Here is an 18618-nt window from a genome sequence, read left to right as displayed (position 1 = left end):
ACAATTAACAAATGCTAGAAAGGGTGTGGAAAAAAGGGAAACCTCCTACACTGTGGGTGGGAATGTAAATAGGTACAGCCACTATGTGGAACAGTATGGAGGTTCCTTAAAAATGTAAAAATTGGGTTATCATATGATCCAGAAATCCCACACCCCCACATGTATCTGGAAAAGAGGAAAACTCTAATTTGAATAGATACATGCACCCCAATGTTCATAGCAGCACTATTCATGATAGCCAAGACATGGAGGCAACCTAAATGTCCATTGACAGATGACTGGATAAAGAAGATGTGGTACATATATACAATGGAATATTACTCCACCATAAAAAAGAATGAAATGATGCCATTTTCAGCAATATGGATGGACCTAGAGATTGTCATACTAAGTGAAGTAATTCAGACAGAGAAAGACAAATGTCACAGAATATCATTTATTTGTAGAATCTAAATAATGATACAAATGAACTTACTTACAAAACAGAAACAGACTCACAGATATAGAAAACAATCTTATGGTTAGCAAAGGGAAGGTCTGGGAGGGGGTATAAATTAGGAGTTCGGGATTAACAGATACACACTACTATATATGAAATAGAGAAACAACATTATAGCACAGGGAACTATGTTCTATATCTTGCAGTAACCTATAATGGAAAAGAACCTGAAAAAGAACACATATACGTATAACTGAATCACTTTGCTGTATACCTGAAATTAAGACCGTATTGTAAATCAACTGTACTTAAATTTAAAAAAGAAAAAAAAAAGAAATGTCTACTTGAGTAGTTTCCTAAATCTCTTTGGTAATTTACATTCTTAGAGTTTTCCTAAGTTAAATTAAATATTGGGAATTCATTGAATGTCTTTTCCTAATGAGATAAATTACTAAAACTTTAATTGCTAAATAGGTCGAAGTTTCTACCTACATTTGACCTCTTAGTACAGAGAAACTAACTATGTTTGGATCTATTAGTAAATAAATTTTGTGTTTTATTGAAAATTTGTACTTTGAAGTAGCTTATGTTTCTAAATATTATATAATGTATGTGTAAGTCAAGCCACAAAATGTTAATGCAGTTTACAATTGCTTGCTTCTTTATTTTCACTGAACAAAATAAGATTTCAAATAATTAAGAATTCTAATCAATATATGTGGTTAAAGCTACCAGATATAATAATTGGGAAAGAATGCATTTGGGGGTAACAAAAGGTTTAAAGTATAGAGATATTTTTGTTTAGAAAAAAGAAAATGAATTTGTCCCAAAGCTAGTTGTTTCTAAATGGGAAAGGAAACCAGGGACAAACTGAAATGGATATAGAAAATTGTAAAATATTTGTAAATAAACAAATATTTGGAAAGAAATTTTATGTGTGGTCAGGACTGGATAAGATTGGAATGAATTTAATTAAGTAAATTAGTTTTAATATCAAAATTAAGCTGATATAAAATTGGAATTTACTTTTCTCTCTTTGTTGAAAGGACAAAGCTTTGTTTTGTTTTGGTTTTGGTTTTGGTCTGCTCTTGATAATAAGAGATTCTGAAAAATTTTTTTTTTATCTTTAAAAATTTACCTAGAAAAAAAATCTTATGTCTTGTCAAAATAATCACTTATGTTATATGTTATCTTTATCAGGTCTTTGATTACTCACGTAAGTCCTCTCAATATGAAGAGAGCTAAATTTTGCTAAGAATTATATTCTATATTTGCCTATGAGGTCTTTAATTTTTATTTTGATTAAATTGATGACTATGATTTGTTTCACAGTCACCTATTGGACTATTTTTAATTTTTTGATATTCTTTACAAAATTCCCAAAAATCTAATTCTAAATGAAGTCTTTGTGACTTAGAACTAACTCTGAGATATGAAATATTTTGGAGGGTCACTGAAATATCTAAAAAAATTGTTCTCCCTCTCTTTATGAAAAGAGAAACATCAAACTAATTAAGTACATTTGATATGTAAAATTCCATGGAATACATTGTCAAATAAGAAGTAACATTAAGCCTTCTTTATGTCGTGTCTGTATAGATATGTATTATAGCTGGACTCAGAAATTATGTAAAATTCCTGTATCCTAGTGTCAGAGAAATGCCCTAACTGACTTTCATGAAAAAGCAGCAGCAACAGAATCTGTAAATTTTGTGGCAAATGTGGATGAAGTCCATTCTCCTCCTGAAAAAGAAAAAAGAAAATTTACCCCTTATTGCCAGACTTTTGCCATCTTAATGTGCTCGTAACATGGCAAAAGTGTGCTCGTAACATGGCAACAGTCTGCTCCTGAATCAAAGAAAGTAAGATGGATAAACAATAGCTGTAAATTAATCAGACAGCCTGGGCTATAGGAAACCTAGACAACCACTTGGCTCCTCCAGGCTTTCTAGCAAACCTCATTTTTTTTTTTTTGTTTATTTTTTCTTGTATTTCTTCACCCACCATAGTGCAGTTACAATTACTTAAGTCATAAATAGACATTGGCAGGAATTTCTATAAAATTGTGAGAACAGTCTACCTGAAATGTCTTACCTGTTGGGTTCATAACCCTGGGAAAAAATATTTCTGTCCTCAGTGGCTTCACACCTCCTTTCTCCGGACCCTTCGAATACCTGCAACTGTTAGTTCATTCAACTACCACTTAATATGGGCCATCAAGATGTTCTTGGTATTGTATGTATGTTTTCTGGATGGATTGAATCCTTCCTTTGCTTCAAAGCTGATGCACCCACAATAGTAAAGAAACTGTTAAAAAGGAAATGTGTTTTCCCCTTGGGGCCTACCTTCCACACTCTCCAGTGATCAAGGCAATCAATTCACTGGGCAAATTCTATGAGACTTAACAACAAACTTGCAGACTTCTGGGGATAATCACTGTCTCTGTCACCCTCAATTATCAGGCAAGGTCAACAGGACTAATGGAAAAGTGGACTAATAAAGAACAAGAGTTAATCACATGGGATTGAATGAACTGATGAATGTGATTATAATTTTATGTGACTTTTTGTCTAAAATACTACTTATTTTTTAATCTTTTGTTTCCCAGATACAAGGAAACTTTTTTAAAGATTTACAGTAGGTTAGGACTTCCCTGGTGGCACAGTGGTTAAGAATTTGCCTGCCCATGCAGGGGACATGGGTTCGAGCCCTTGGTCCAGGAAGATCCCACAAGCCGCAGAGCAACTAAGGCCGTGTGGCACAACTACTGAGCCTGCGCTCTAGAGCCTGTGAGCCACAACTACTGAGCCCACATGCCACAACTACTGAAGCCCTTGTGCTTAAAGCCCAAGCTCCACCATAAGAGAAGCCACGGCAATGAGAAGTCCATGTGTGGCAAACAAGAGTAACCCCCACTCACCACAATTAGAGAAAGCCGACACACAGCAACGAAGACCCAACACAGTCAACAATAAATAAATAAATAAATAAATAAATAAATAAATAAATAAATAAAAAATTTATTTTAAAAAAGATTTACAGCAGTTTAGTACATTATACTGTTGTATGCAGGAGTGAAACAGTTCTCTTTTTCACCCTACCTAATCCTTCTAGAATTCAGAAACTCTCAGTGAGCATTCTTATTTTCTTGGCAATATAGTTATTTGCATTAGTTCAATAAGAATCTGTTCCCTTTGTAACAGGACAAAATAAGAAACATTGATTGTATTACCAAGGCTTTGACTGGAATGTCATATTTGAGAGAGACATGCATCGACAGATATGACCAGACACCTTGAAGGAGCTAAGGTTGACTTTATGGAGCCACTATATCCCCTTAGAGAAACAGCTTCACACCCTGTTCACAGGATTCCCAGCAGCCTTACCTGGAACCTCAGGATATTTTGGGGACCTCAAGAGAAGAGGAATTGGCCAAAGTCTATAGGTATTACAGGCAAACCTGATGGCAAATCTTTAGTGTGACTTACTGGCCCTGAAAGGCTATTAAAAGTTGAATCTGAAGATTCCTTATCAAAATTTCCAGCAAAACATATTTACAAATGCCTATATGGTCAAATGTCTATTTTTGCTGAATGTAGACCAAGATTTGGAACCTAGACACTTTGTAAACAAATTAGTCTTAATTTGGTTATTTTTGGTAGAAATTAGGGTGATTTTAGAGAGGAAAAAATATGTTTAATTAAACTATGATACGCACTTGTGGATATTGGATTCTAGTGCTATTACTTTTCCCTGAAGTTTTGTTATTTACCTGAGAATTAGACTAGATACTGAATTTTTCTAGTTTTCTCCCATATCTGACTACAGCTCTCCAAACTAATGTTTCCAAATTTTTTTGACTCTTTTGAAAAGCCTGGAATCACTGAGAACTAAAACTGCCCTTTTCCTGAAGCCCTGCAAACTGAAGCTTGACTACTTGATATAAACTTCAGAGAAATGGTCACAAGCTCGCTCATATCTAAACCATCCTCCTGTCTGTTGCTGTATGAGCCACATACAAAATTTACCTGCAAGCCTGATTACTTCATCGGAGATATTTCAAACTGGGAAAATCAACCTTCAACCCTACATCTAGGCTCAGAAAATGGTTTATAATCTGCTCCAATTATTAACCTTTGTTTTCTTTTGTTTCCATAGAAATGACTCTCATTAAATTCCAGGTTGCTTGCACCTTAGGCCTGGCTTTAGGAGGCCATTTGCATCACCACCTCCTGAATTGAAATATAACAATTTAACTGAACTGAACTGAACTGTTCTCAAAACTGAGAAGCTGGTTCAGTGAAATAGAGGACTCTACTAACCCGTTCTCTCTCTCTGCCATCACCAGCTCAGTTTTTAATATTTAAAACTTCTAGGGAAGTTTCAGAAGAGGGAACTGTTGGGGTCCAGAATCGTCTGTCCCAAAATGTGCCTCAACTGACATATTGATTACATTGAATTAAAGTTACTTAAGAAATGGCCAAAGCAAGTGACATACTCTGACCCTCCTTCCTGTGTCTTTGAAAGCAGGAAGTGAATCTCTCACGTGAAAGGTACACTCCTTGCATCTGGAGGTAGAAGGACACCCTTATCGCAAAAGGTAGGGAATTCAAGCTAAGGAGCCTATATAAGAAGAAGAAGCCTATATATAAGAAGCCTATCTGTTCTCAGAACTCATTGTGATTTAATCTGCCTCTCTAAATAATGAAGGCTCTTGAGAAATGTTTCATGTCCTAATTTCCCATCTACATATATTTTTGGGGAAATATCTGTTTCAATCTTTTGCCCATTTTGTATTGGGTTGTTTCTACTGGGTTCTTTGTTATGATCAGGTTGTAAAAGTTTCCTATATTTTCTACATAAAATTTGTTTGTGAATATACATTTTGGAAATATTTTCTCTCATTTGGTGGCTTACTTTTTCATATTTTTAATAGGATCTCATGAAGATCAAAATCTTTTCTTTTTATCAAGTCCATCTTACCCATTTCTGTTCTTATGTTGTTTTTTTTCACTCTTCACACCTTTTATTTTATTTATTTATTTTTAACATCTTTATTGGAGTATAATTCCTTTACATTGTTGTGTTAGTTTCTGCTCTATAACATAGTGAAACAGCTATACGTATACTTATATCCCCATATACCCTGCCATGTGCATCTCCCTCCCACCCTCCCTATCCCACCCCTCTAGGTGGTCACAAAGCACAGAGCTGATCTCCCTGTGCTGTGCAGCAGTTTCCCACTAGCTATCTCTTTTACATTTGGTACTGTATATGTGTCAATGCCACTCTCTCACTTCATCCAAGCTTACTCTTCCCCCTCCCCGTGTCCTTAAATCCACTCTCTTAAGTCTGCATCTTTATTCCTGTCCTGCCCCTAGGCTCTTCACAACCTTTTTGTTTTTTTTTTTTTAGATTTCATGTATATGTGTTAGCATATGGCATTTGATTTTCTCTTTCTGACTTACTTCATTCTGTATACAGACTCTATGTCCATCCACCTCACTACAAATAACTCAATTTCATTTTGTCTTATGCCTGAGCAATATTCGATTGTATATATGTGCCACATCTTCTTTATCCATTCATCTGTCGATGGACATTTAGGTTGCTTCCCAGTCCTGGATATTGTAAATAGTGCTGCAGTGAGCCTTGTGGCACATGACTCTCTTTGAATAATGTTTTTTTCAGGATATATGCTCAGTAGTGGGATTGCTGGTTCATACGGTAGTTCTATTTTTAGGTTTTTAAAGAACTTCTATACTGTTGTCCATAGTGGCTATATCAATTTACATTCTCACCAACAGTGTAGGAGCGTTCCCTTTTCTCCACACCCTCTCCAGCATTTATTGTTTGTAGATTTTTTGATAATTGCCATTCTGACCGCTGTGAGTTGATACCTCATTGTAGTATTGATTTGCATTTCTCTAATGATTAGTGATGTTGAGCATCCTTTCACGTGTTTGTTGGTGATCTATATGTCTTCTTTAGAGAAATGTGTATTTAGGTCTTCTTGGCTCACGGGGCTAGTTGCTCCGCGTCATGTGGGATCTTCCCAGACCAGGGCTCGAACCCCTGTCTCCTGCATTGGCAGGCAGATTCTCAACCACTGTGCCACCAGGGAAGCCCTTCTGCCAATTTTTGGATTGGGTTCTTTGCTTTTTTGATATTGAGCTGCATGAGTTGCTTGTGTATTTGGAGATTAATGCTTTGTAAGTTGCTTCATTCTGAGGGTTGTCTTTTCGTCTTGTTTATGGTTTCCTTTGTTGTGGAAAATCTTTTAAGTTTCATTAGTTCCAATTTGTTTATTTTTGTTTTGATTTCCATTTCTCTAGGAGGTGGGTCAAAAAGGATCTTGCTGTGATTTATGTCACAGAGTGTTCTGCCTATGTTATCCTCTAAGAGTTTTATACTGCCTGGCCTTACATTTAGGTCTTTAATCCTTTTTGAGTTTATTTTTGTGTATGATGTTAGGGAGTGTTCTAATTTCACTCTTGTATGTGTAGCTTTCCACTTTTCCCAGCACCACTTATTGAAGAGGCTGTCTTTTCTCCATTGTATATTCTTGCCTCCTTTATCAAGGATAAGTTTACCATATGTGCATGGGTTTATCTCTGAGTATTCTATCCTGTTCCATTAATCTATATTTCTGTTTCTGTGCCACTATCGTACTGCCTTGATTACTGTAGCTTTTTAGTATCATCTGAAGCCAGGAAGCCTGATTCCTCCAGCTCCATTTGTATTTCTCAATAATGCTTTTGCTATTCTGCATCTTTTGTGCTTTCATACAAACTGTGAAATTTTTGGTTCTAGTTCTGTGAAAAAATGCCATTGGTAGTTTGATAGAGATTGCATTGACTCTGTAGGTTGCTTTGGGTAGTAGAGTCATTTTTCACAATGTTGATTCTTCCAATCCAAGTACATGGTATATCTCTCCATCTGTTTGTATCATCTTTCATTTCTTTCATCAGTGTCTTATAGTTTTCTGCATGCAGGTCTTTTGTCTCCTTAGGTAGGTTTATTCCTAGGTATTTTATTCTTTTTTTTTACAATGGTAAATTGGAGTGTTTCCTTAATTTCTCTTTCATATATTTCATCATTAGTGTATACAAATGCACGAGATTTCTGTGCATTAATTTTGTAACCTGCAACCTTACAAAATTCATTGATAAGCTCTAGTAGTTTTCTGGTAGAATCTTTAAGATTCTCTATTATAGTATCATGTCATCTGCAGACATTGACAGTTTTACTTCCTCTTTTCCAATTTGTATTCCTTTTATTTCTTTTTCTTCTCTGATTGCTGTGGATAAAACTTCCAAAACTATGTTGCATACTAGTGGTGGGAGTGGGCAACCTTGTCTTCTTCCTGATCTTCGTGGAAAGGGTTTCAATTTTCAACATTGAGAACGATGTGAGCTGAGGGTTTGTCACATATGGTCTTTATTATGTTGAGGTAAGTTCCCCCTATGCCTACTTTCTGGAGAGTTTTTATCATAAATGGGTGTTGAATTCTGTAAAATGTTTTCTGCATCTATCGAGATGATCATATGGTTTTTCCCCTTCAATTTGTTAATATGGTGTATCACATTGATTGATTTGCATATATTGAAGAATCTTTGCATTCCTGGAATAAACCCCACTTGATCATGGTGAAGTATCTTTTTAATATGCTGTTGGATTCTGTTTGTTATTATTTTGTTGAGCATTTTGCATCTATGTTCATAAATGATATTGGCCAATAGTTTTCTTTTTTTGTGACATCTTTGTCTGGTTTTGTTATCAATGTGATGGTGGCCTCATAGAATGAGTTTGGGAGTGTTTCTCCTGCTGCTATATTCTATTTTTTTTGTTTGTTTTTTGTTTTTGTTTTTGTTTTTTTGTGGTACACGGGTCTCTCACTGTTGTGGCCTCTCCTGTAATGGAGCACAGTCTCCGGACGTGCTGGCTTAGCGGCCATGGCTCACGGGCCCAGCTGCTCCACGGCATGTGGGATCCTCCCAGACCGGGGCACAAACCCGTGTACCCTGCATCAGCAGGCAGACTCTCAACCACTGCACCACCAGGAATCCCTCCGCTTCTATATTTTGAAAGAGTTTGAGAATGATAGGTGTTAGCTCTTCTGTAAATATTTGATAGTATTCACCTGTGAAGCCGTCTTGTCCTGGGCTCTTGTTGGTTGGAAGATTTTTAATCACAGTTTCAATTTCAGTGCTTGTGATAGGTCTGTTTATCTTTTCTATTTCTTCCTGGTTCAGTCTTGGAAGGTTGTGCTTTTCTAAGAATTTGTCTCTTTCTTCCAGGTTGTCCATTTTATTGGCATATAGTTGCTTGTAGTAATCTCTCATGATCCTTTGTATTTCTGCAGTATCAGTTTTTACTTGTCCTTTTACATTTCAAATACTGTTGATTTGAATCTTCTTCCTTTTATTCTTGATGAATCTGGCTAATGGATTATCATTTTTTTTAACTTCTCAAGGAAACAGTTTTTAGTTTTATTCATTTTTGCTATTGTTTCCTTCATTGTTTTTCATTTATTTCTGATCCGATCTTTGTGATTTCTTATCTTCTGCCAACTTTGCGTGTTTTTTTTCTTCTTCTAATTGCTTTAGTTATAAGTTTAGGTTATTCATTTGAGATTTTTCTTGTTTCTTGAAGTCGGATTGTATTGCTGTAAACTTCCCTCTTACAACTGCTTTTGCTGCATCCCATAGGTTTTGCATTGTCGTGTTTTCATTGTCCTTTGTTTCTAAGTATTTTCTGATTTCCTCTTTGATTTATTCAGTGATCTATTGGTTTCTTAATGTATTGTTTAGTCTCCATGTGTTTGTATTCTTTACAGGTTTTTTCATGTAATTGATATCTTGTCTCATAGCTTTGTGGTCAGAAAAGATACTTGATACAATTCCAATTTTCTTAAATTTACCAAGGCTTGATTTGTGACCCAAGATATGATCTATCTTGGAAAATGTTCCATGAGCACCTTAAAGAAAGCATATTCTGTTGTTCTTGGACGGAATGTTCTATAAATACCAATTAAATCCATCTTGTTTAATGTTACATTTAAAGCTTGTGTTTTCTTATTTATTTTTGTTTTCATTGATCTGTGCATTGGTGAATGTAGGTTATTAATGTCCCCTACTATTATTGTGTTATTGTCAATTTCCCCTTTTATGGCTGTTAGAATTTGCCTTATATATTGAGGTGCTCCTATGTTGGGTGCATAAATATTTACAATTGTTGTATCTTCTTCTTGGATTGATCCCTTGATCATTATGTAGGGTCCTTCTTGTTCTCTTGTAATAGTCTTTATTTTAAAGTCTATTATTTTCTGATATAAGAATTGCTACTCCAACTTTGCTTTGATTTCCATTTGCATGGAATATCTTTTTCCATCCCCTTACTTTCAGTCTGTATGTTTACCTAGGTCTGAAGTGGATCTCTTTTAGACAACATACATACAGGTCTTGTTTTTGTATCCATTCAGCCCATCCAAGTCTTTTGGTTGGAGCATTTAATCCATTTACATTTAAGGTAATTTTTGATATGTATTTTCCTATTACCATGTTCTTAATTGTTTTGTGTTTGTTATTGAAGGTCTTTTCTTATCTTGTGTTTCCTGCCTAGAGAAGTTCCTGTAGCATTTATTGTAAAGCTGGTTTGGTGGTGCTGAATTCTCTTAGCTTTTGCTGTCTGAAAGGCTTTAATTTCTCCATCGAATCTGCATGAAGTCCTTGCTGGTTAGAGTAATCTTTGTTGTAGGTTTTTCCCTTTCATCACTTTATATGTATGCTGCCACTCTCTTCTGTCTTGCAGAGTTTCTGCCAAAATATCAGCGGTAAACCTTATGGGGATTCCCTTGTGTGTTATTTGTTGCTTTTCCCTTGCTACTTTCAATATTTTTTTCTTTGTGTTTAAGTTTTGATAGTTTGATTACTAGGTGTCTTGGTGTGTTTCTCCTTGGCTTTATCCTGTATTGGACTCTTTGCACTTCCTGCACTTGATTGACTCTTTCCTTTCCCATATTAGGGAACTTTTCAACTATAATCTCTTGAAATATTTTCTCAGTCCCTTTCTTTTTCCCTTCTTCTTCTAGGACCCCTATAATTCGAATGTTGGTGTGTTTAATGTTGTCCCAGAAGTCTCTGAAACCATCCTCAATTCTTTTCATTCCTTTTTTGTTGTTCTGCTCTTCAGTAGTTATTTCCACTATTTTATCTTCCAGGTCACTTACCCACTCTTCTGACACAATTATTCTGCTATTGATTCCTTCTAGAGAATTTTTAATTTCATTTATTGTGTTGTTCATCATTGTTTGTTTGCTCTTTAGTTCTTATAGGTCCTTATTAAATATTTCTAGTATGTTCTCCATTCTATTTCCAAGAATTTGGATCATCTTTACCATATTACTCTGAATTATTTTTTAGGTAGACTGCCTATTTCCTCTTCATTTGGTTGGTCTTGTGGGTTTTTACCTTACTCCTTCATCTGATGCATATTTCTCCTTCATCTGATGCATATTTCTCTGTCTTCTCATTTTGCTTAATTACTGTGTTTGGCATCTCCTTCTTGCAGGCTGGGGGTTCATAGTTCCCATTGTTTTTGGTGTCTTCCCCCAGTGGGTAAAGTTGGTTCAGTGTGTTGTAGGTTTCCTGGTGGAGGGGACTGGTGCCTGTATTCTGTTGGATGAGGCTGTGTCTGTTGTTTCTAGTGGGCAGGACTGCATCCGGTGTTGTGTTTTGGTGTCTCTGTGATCTTATAATGATTTTAGGCAGCCTCTCTGCTAGTGGGTGTGATTGTGTTCCTGTCTTGGTAGTTGTTTGGCATGGGTTATCCAGCACTGGAGCTTGTTGGTCATTGAGTGGAACTGGGTCTTAGCTTTGAGACAGCGATTGCTGGGAGAGCTCTTGCCAATTGATATTATGTGGGGCCAGGAGTTCTCTGGTGGCCCATTATCCTGAACTTGGTTCTCCCACCTCAGAGGCTCAGGCCTGACAGCCAGCCAGAGCACCGAGACCCTGTCAGCCACACGGCTTTTGGGAAGTCTGAGGTCTTCTGCCAGCATTCAGTAGGTGTTCTGTAGGAGTTGTTCCACATGTAGATGTATTTTCGAGTTATTGGTGCAGAGGAAGTTGATCTCCATTTCTTACTTCTCTGCCATCTTGAAGGTCCCCTCTCCTCACACGTCCTGTTGTTAGAGGATCCCCATTTCATATGGAAAGGACATAAATCTGGCATCGTAACTTCAGGCCTAGCCCATCCACTTTTTTTCCCTTTGTGCTTAGTCTGTTTCACTTGTTCATAGGGAGCCCTGTGCAGGGGCCTTGCCCCAGGCCCTTCAGACCAGAGTTCCTCATGAAATGGCTGAGCTGACACCTCAGCTCGGAACGTGTGCTGAAGCTCCTCACCGGACACTAAACTCAAGATGGAGGCAAGCTGTGCACAAAGACACTACACATGCCCTGCAGTGTGATCTGTTCCTATGTAGTTTGTACTTGTTTTTTTTTTTTTTTTCAATCTTTGCTTAACTCACATTAACAAGATTATCTCCTATGTTTATTTTCCAACTATTAAAATTTTACACTTTATATTTAGATCTATGTTCCAATTTGAGTTAATTTTTAATAAGATGTGAGTATAGGGCAAAGTTAATATATTTTGAGAATGGACTACTAATGTTTGGGCATCATTAAAAGACTTAAAGACTTTTAATATCTTTAAAAGACTATACATTATTGAGCTTCTTTTTCCACTGTTTTTTCCCTTATCTTTATTTAGGTATACTCAAAAATAAAAATTGTATATATTTGAGATATACCATGTGATATTTTGACAAAACTGGAAAGAAACCAAGGTAGAATGCACATGAAAGAAAATGCATATAACTCTTTACAATGAATCAAATAACCATACAGAAGAGGGTAGGGAAAATGAACTGCAGACAATATGTTAACTGGATACTTATACATGCTAAAGACAAAAAAAGAACTGTACACACTGTACTCCAGTAGGTAAGTTCGTTTCTCACAGGGATCTAGAATAGCAATCTGAAAATCCAGTATATATATACTAGAGTTGGATAAATAAGTTAACATATTGTAGATATGGAAAGCCAGTTTTCTTTCTGTGGGAGAAAGTAATTACAAATAAGTAAAGGTACAACTATAAAACCCAAGTTTTTATAAAATCTCCTACTTGGCTTATTCTGGGGATTCCCCAGAACATGCATGCATCTTCCCCAGAAGGGGTCACCTGGATCTTCAGCAATTTTCCAGCCAGTTCAAAGCTTTTCTGGAGTCAGAGCTATGAGTAAAGATTTTGTAGGTTTGTCCTTTACTGAAACATTTAGACGAAGACGATCCTACAACTTCTCATGGGGAGGAACATAAATGAATTTGGCAGAACCTTGTAGTTTTTCTGTCCAAATTATGTGTTTTTTAATAGTTTTTCCCTTTTCTTGCTGAGTAGTACTTGTGGTGTGAAAAAACCACAGTTTTTTTAACCACTCACCTTTTGAAGGACATTTGGATAGTATCCAGGTTTGTGCTATTACTAATAAAGCTGATATAAACCTTTCTTTACAAGTTTCTCTGTGAAAATAAGTTTTTACTTTTCTGGAATATATGTTTAGCAGGGTTCAGAGGGGGATCTACTGCATTGAATACCTACATTAGAGAAGAGGAGAGGTCTCAAATCAATGACTGAGTATTTTTTACCTACGAAACTAAACTAAACCCAATATCAGGAGAAGAAAGGAAATAATCCAGATAAGAGCAAAAGTCAATAATCAACCTTCTGAAAGATACGTTGTCCTAAAAGACTTTTGTAAACTCCTATACCCATTGAGAGAGGAATACACATTATTTTCAAGTGCACAGAGACATGTACCAATGTCAAGTTCCTTGAAAGACACAACTAAAAAGCTCATTCAAGCATTCCCATGAAGAAAACTTTGTGACCAATTTACTTCACTAGTGAAAGCTACCAAATATTTAAGGAAGAATCAATGTCAATCCTGTGTAATTTTTTTCAGAAAACGAAACATAAAAGAGGATTTCCCAGCCATTTTATAAGACCAACTTTATCCTGATATGCAAACCAGAAAATTATATTTAAACAACTAAGCAAAACTAATCCTTATTAACAAAGATAGCAAGCTTCCTATCAAAATTTAACAAATTGAATAAAACAATATATTAAAGAATAAAACATCATGGCCAAGGATTATTTACCTCAGAAATAAGGTCTGTTTTATCTTGCAAAAGTATCAGTATAGGGCTTCCCTGGTGGCGCAGTGTTCGAGAGTCCACCTGCCAATGCAAGGGACAGGGGTTCGTGCCCCGGTCCAGGAGGATCCCACATGCTGCGGAGCGGCTGGTCCCATGAGCCATGGCCGCTGAGCCTGTGCATCTGGTGCCTGTGCTCCACAACGGAAGAGTCCACAACAGTGAGAGGCCCGCGAACCGCAAAAAAAAAAAAAAAAAAAAAAAAAAATTATCAGTATAATTCACCATATTAATAGAATGTAAATGAAAAATATGTGACAGTATATGCATGTGTGTATTACTATCATTTTAAATTATTTTAAATAGTAATAGTTATTATTTTAAATTATTATTTTAAATATTTGTGTGTGTATGTACCATTACTGCAATCCAGAACTACAAGGTTATCTCTAAGTGAATAAACTGTTGAAAAACACAAAAATTTGGAGAACCACCAGGAAACCATGCAAATGAAAAATCCAGTATTGAAAAGATACGTATTAGCTGATTCCATTTATAAACAATTCATGAAATAACCCAGTTATAGTGAACAGATTAGTGATAGCAAAAGTTTAGGTATGTGAAGGAAGGGTCGGGGAGTCTCTTCAGGTATATCAAGAGGGAGTGTTGTGATACAGTTAAGTATTCGATTGTAGTGAAGGATAGAAAAAAGACAAGCTTCTGCCTCTTCATTTATGTTCTGCCCTTAGAGAAAGCCACAGTATCATCTTAGCCTAAATTTTTCAGAAGAGAAAAAAAAAAAAAAACAAGAAAAACCTTACTTATAACTCTAACTCCAATAAAGCTTTGAACTAGAAGGAAAATTCCTGAAGATCAAAGTGAGCCCTCCTAGGGTAACATGCAAGTATGTTCTAGGGAATCCCCAGAATAAGCCAAGTACAGAACATTATAAAACTTGGGTTCTGAAGAGGCAAGTGGAATGACAGGTCATCTTGGAGAACTGGTGGTCACACACCGCTGGGAGCCTGGCAGTCTAGGAGCACAGGCAAGGAGCCACTACCTCAGAAACTTTTCAATTCAGCTTCAAGTGCTATTCTTGTTGGTGACATTCTTGGTCTATTCTGTGTCTCTGTTTATATTTACCCCCAGATTTTTCTAAGTCTTTGTTACCCACGCCATTGTGAGCTTCTGGCTTCCACTGCATTTCTTACCAGAATTTAACAGAACATGTCCTTGATTCTGGATAAGTGTCATTCACTCTTTTCCCCTGAGCTTTCTCTGGACCATTTGCTTACTCCATTCTCATAGCGGAGTTCAAAGCAGAATCTACACTTACATGCCCTTTGTGTCTTCCCAGGTTGCATATTTGGAGGATGCAAGAGGCAGGGTTCTGGAGAGAGGGGGCCTGGGACATGTGCAGGAAAGTCAGGGCATGACATGTGGTGCTGTGCTGCTGATGCTAAGCAAATCTCACTCAAATAAGCCTTGAGATCTCACTAAAGAACATAGTAGCTTACCATTTAAACAGCAAACTGTGACAAAGCATATGCTTGTAACTTAGAAAAACTGCTAATTAAAAAAAATATGCACATGCAGGCAGCTTACTAAATGTGGCATGTCACCACGTAGAGTACTGGCACTCTGGACACCCCTACACCCCCACCACAAGCATCATCTGAGCTCTGCACATCACATAGACAATCTGTTTTTCCATCCCAGCAGTGCCAGCTGTCCCTTGAGGAGAAACTCAAGAATGCTCACCAAGAAAGAGAAGCAGGAGATCTTTTCAGTGGATCCTAGCCACTCTCTGCATCTTCTTATGTAGTGAAAACAGCTGGTAGTCCACACTTGCCAGCTTCAGACTGACTGCTCCCCACACCATCGGGCTCCAAATAAGCTGTCCTATGACAGGGAAGAAGCAACCACTGAAAGAGTTTTAAATTCAACACAGGCTGATTTTTCTCTCCCAGACCTAAATGCATCCACCTCCACCAGCCAAGTTTCTAAGATCTATGGAAACCTGCAGATTCTCTCAGATTAGAAAATTGGTTCCTCTTCTGAACAAAAAACATTGGCTGCTTTGCCCCTTCATGATTCTATAAAGATTCCAGAGTTTTCATGACATTGCTCTCTTCTCTTTCCCTCACTTTGCTCCCATCACTGTCACGGCCTTCAAATTAACCTTCCCGTCTTGGAATAAGAATAAAAACATCTTACCTCTGGCAAAAGGAGTACAGGCAAGAGAGAGCACACCTGGAAGGAATCAGGGAGTGGGTTGGACTAGGGGAATCTTCCCCCCAAAATTCCACTGAATCCAGAGGATTCAAAACATGAGATTTAAAGATAGTACTGCAACCCATCTTTTAGGAAAATAGCAACTTTACTCTGTTTACCGAGTGACCCTCCAGGCGACCCTGCCTTTCAGATGTCCTTTCACACACTATTTTCGATTCACTCTCAGGGAAGAAGTTTCTTGGATATTGAGACTCTTTCCTCCAGAAGGTCCCCAAATCCTGAGTGAATATTGGCCCAACTTCTCTCCTAAATTCTGTCTTTCAGGACCAGATTAGGTTAAATCAATAGATTGAAAAGGATTTATATTATTGGTATTTTGTCTTTTTCTCCCCTCCTTTTTATTTTTCCTTCCCTCCTTCCCCAGGGTGTGCCTACATTTCCTGAATCAACATGACTAAAAAAACCCACTCAGGTAATTATTCCAAGAAGTATCCTGAGGCCTCTCTTATGGACAGAGCACAACCGGCATAATTTTTAAGTTCTGCCTCTATAGTTGTGCTTTTACTACAATGCAATTATCCTCGGAACTGAGTGCCCCAAGGATTGCATTAAGCTTTGGACACACTTGACAATAATTTATGAAAAGGGTTTTATTTGGATGTTACTTCAGAATGGACATTGTTCTTATCCAAATAATACTAACCAACATTAATTAGGTGTTGCCCACGTGCCAGACATTTTATATTGCTTCTACTTGTATTAACTTATTTAATCATCATCCCAACCCTATGAAAGAAGTACTGTTACTACCCCAATGTGCACATAATATGCAAGAGGGGGGTCCACTAGAGCATCTGGAGGGAGCTCAGCCCTGCCAACACTTTGATTTTGTCCCAGTGATACTATTGTCAAATTTCTGGCCTCTAGAACTGTTCCAGAATAAATTTCTCTCATCTTAAATGGCCAGATTTATGGAAATTTGTTATAGCTGCTATAGGACACTCTATCTTTTCAGAAGCCTTTACCACCAACAACATTCCTCAGTATATACCACACCCAACTTGAGTTGGTCATGAAAAAGAAAGTGGCTGAATCTTGGTAAGGTGAATCCATCCGGGATTGGTTGCTTATGATTCAGTGCATTGATTATGGCACAGGGCATAGCTCCCTAGACCCAGATGATGCTAATATTTCATTCAACGGTGTCTTCCTCCTTAATCTACCCCTCTTCTTCCAATAGTAAATTGGTAGGTTTCCTTCTACTCCTTGTAAATATGGAGTCCTGTCTTTGGTGTCAGGCATGGGTTGGGGTGGTAAGGAGATGGCCAAACCCAAGTGATTAAGCACAACTTTTGGTGGCTTTAGTAGTTCCTCCATTTCTTTTCAGGTACACTAGCCTCTCAAGACTCACTTCAGGTGCCAAAGGTTAGACTTCCATTCATTTCAACATGCTTAATAAGTTTGAGCATAAATAGCTGCCATCACTCAAAATACCCAAGCAGGTGGGAACTGTAGGGAGCTGATAATTAAGGAAGGTCAGGGTAGCTGGTGAGGAGGCTGGGTTTCTAGGGTCATTGAAGTTGTTGGTTTGATGTCAATTACTCCTGAGATACTGCAGTGAAACTGAATACTTACAAGAATCACTGAAGAATATCCATTTGGAATCTAAGGAACACAAGTGAACACAGAATGAAAATTTAGGAAGAAAAAGTTTAAACTAAATAGGCACAGAAAGAGGGGTGTGTATATCAAGATAAATAGATAAATCAAATATAATGAAATACTAAACAACAGTTCAATCAAATAAGCTTAATCTTAACATAATATTGCATGAAAAATAAAATGCCAGTTGCAGGAAGAATACAAGTTACTTGATAAAATGCATATGTGTTTTTAAAGGACGTAAATTAATACGATATATTATGTACTGATTGATTCCCATGTAGTTTAAAAAATAATGGAAGAATATACAAAATGGAAGAATATACAGAGAAATTTATTGTTGTATTTGCCTGGAGAATTTATGGTGATTTTTTTTCTCTTTATAGAGACTGAAGTTTTAAACAAAGAAGGAAATAGTAATTTTGCCCCCTGATTGTCAGATTTACATATGTTTGTTTCACTAGCACATTTTATTTCTGCATGTAGTAAAAATAGCTTTACTTTCTTAAGAGCTTGTAACCAGGGAAAGAAACCTTTTTACTTTTTCAATAAATAAGATATTCAGTCATATTCTTCAGAGTTATCAGAGGATGCAGATGGGTGGTGTCCAGTATACTTGGTACTATTGGGGCCCAGAGTAGACCACCCCAAAATGGGCCTCAATGACATATTGTTTATTTTAAATTAAAGTTACCATAGGAGCAGCTAAGCACAAGGGACACTCTGACCTTCCTTTCTGTCTCCCTGAAAGCAAGAAATAAATGTCATGTAAAAGACACCCTCCCTGCATCTAGAGTTAGAAGGACACTCTTATGACAAAGACAAGGAGTTCGGGCTAAGAAGCCTATGTTTAAAAACCTTATTACTTTTTAAATTTACTACCCCAAACCCAAACTCTGTTTAGGTTCTTCACTAAGTGGGTATCCCAGATCTAAGTTTCTTTATTCTGTCAATTCCTCCAAATTTATTTTTTCTTTATCTAAAAGTATAAAGCCTGCCTGCTTTGTCCACTTCTTAGGTTCCATTTCTATGGGACCCCCATGCACATGAAATAAAAGT

The sequence above is a fragment of the Aethalodelphis obliquidens genome, unplaced genomic scaffold, assembly GCF_003676395.1.
Source record: "Aethalodelphis obliquidens isolate GAN/ISIS:26980383/991018 unplaced genomic scaffold, ASM367639v1 scaffold96, whole genome shotgun sequence".
In the NCBI taxonomy this organism is placed as follows: Eukaryota; Metazoa; Chordata; class Mammalia; order Artiodactyla; family Delphinidae; genus Aethalodelphis; species Aethalodelphis obliquidens.
This window is presented reverse-complemented; position numbering follows the sequence as displayed.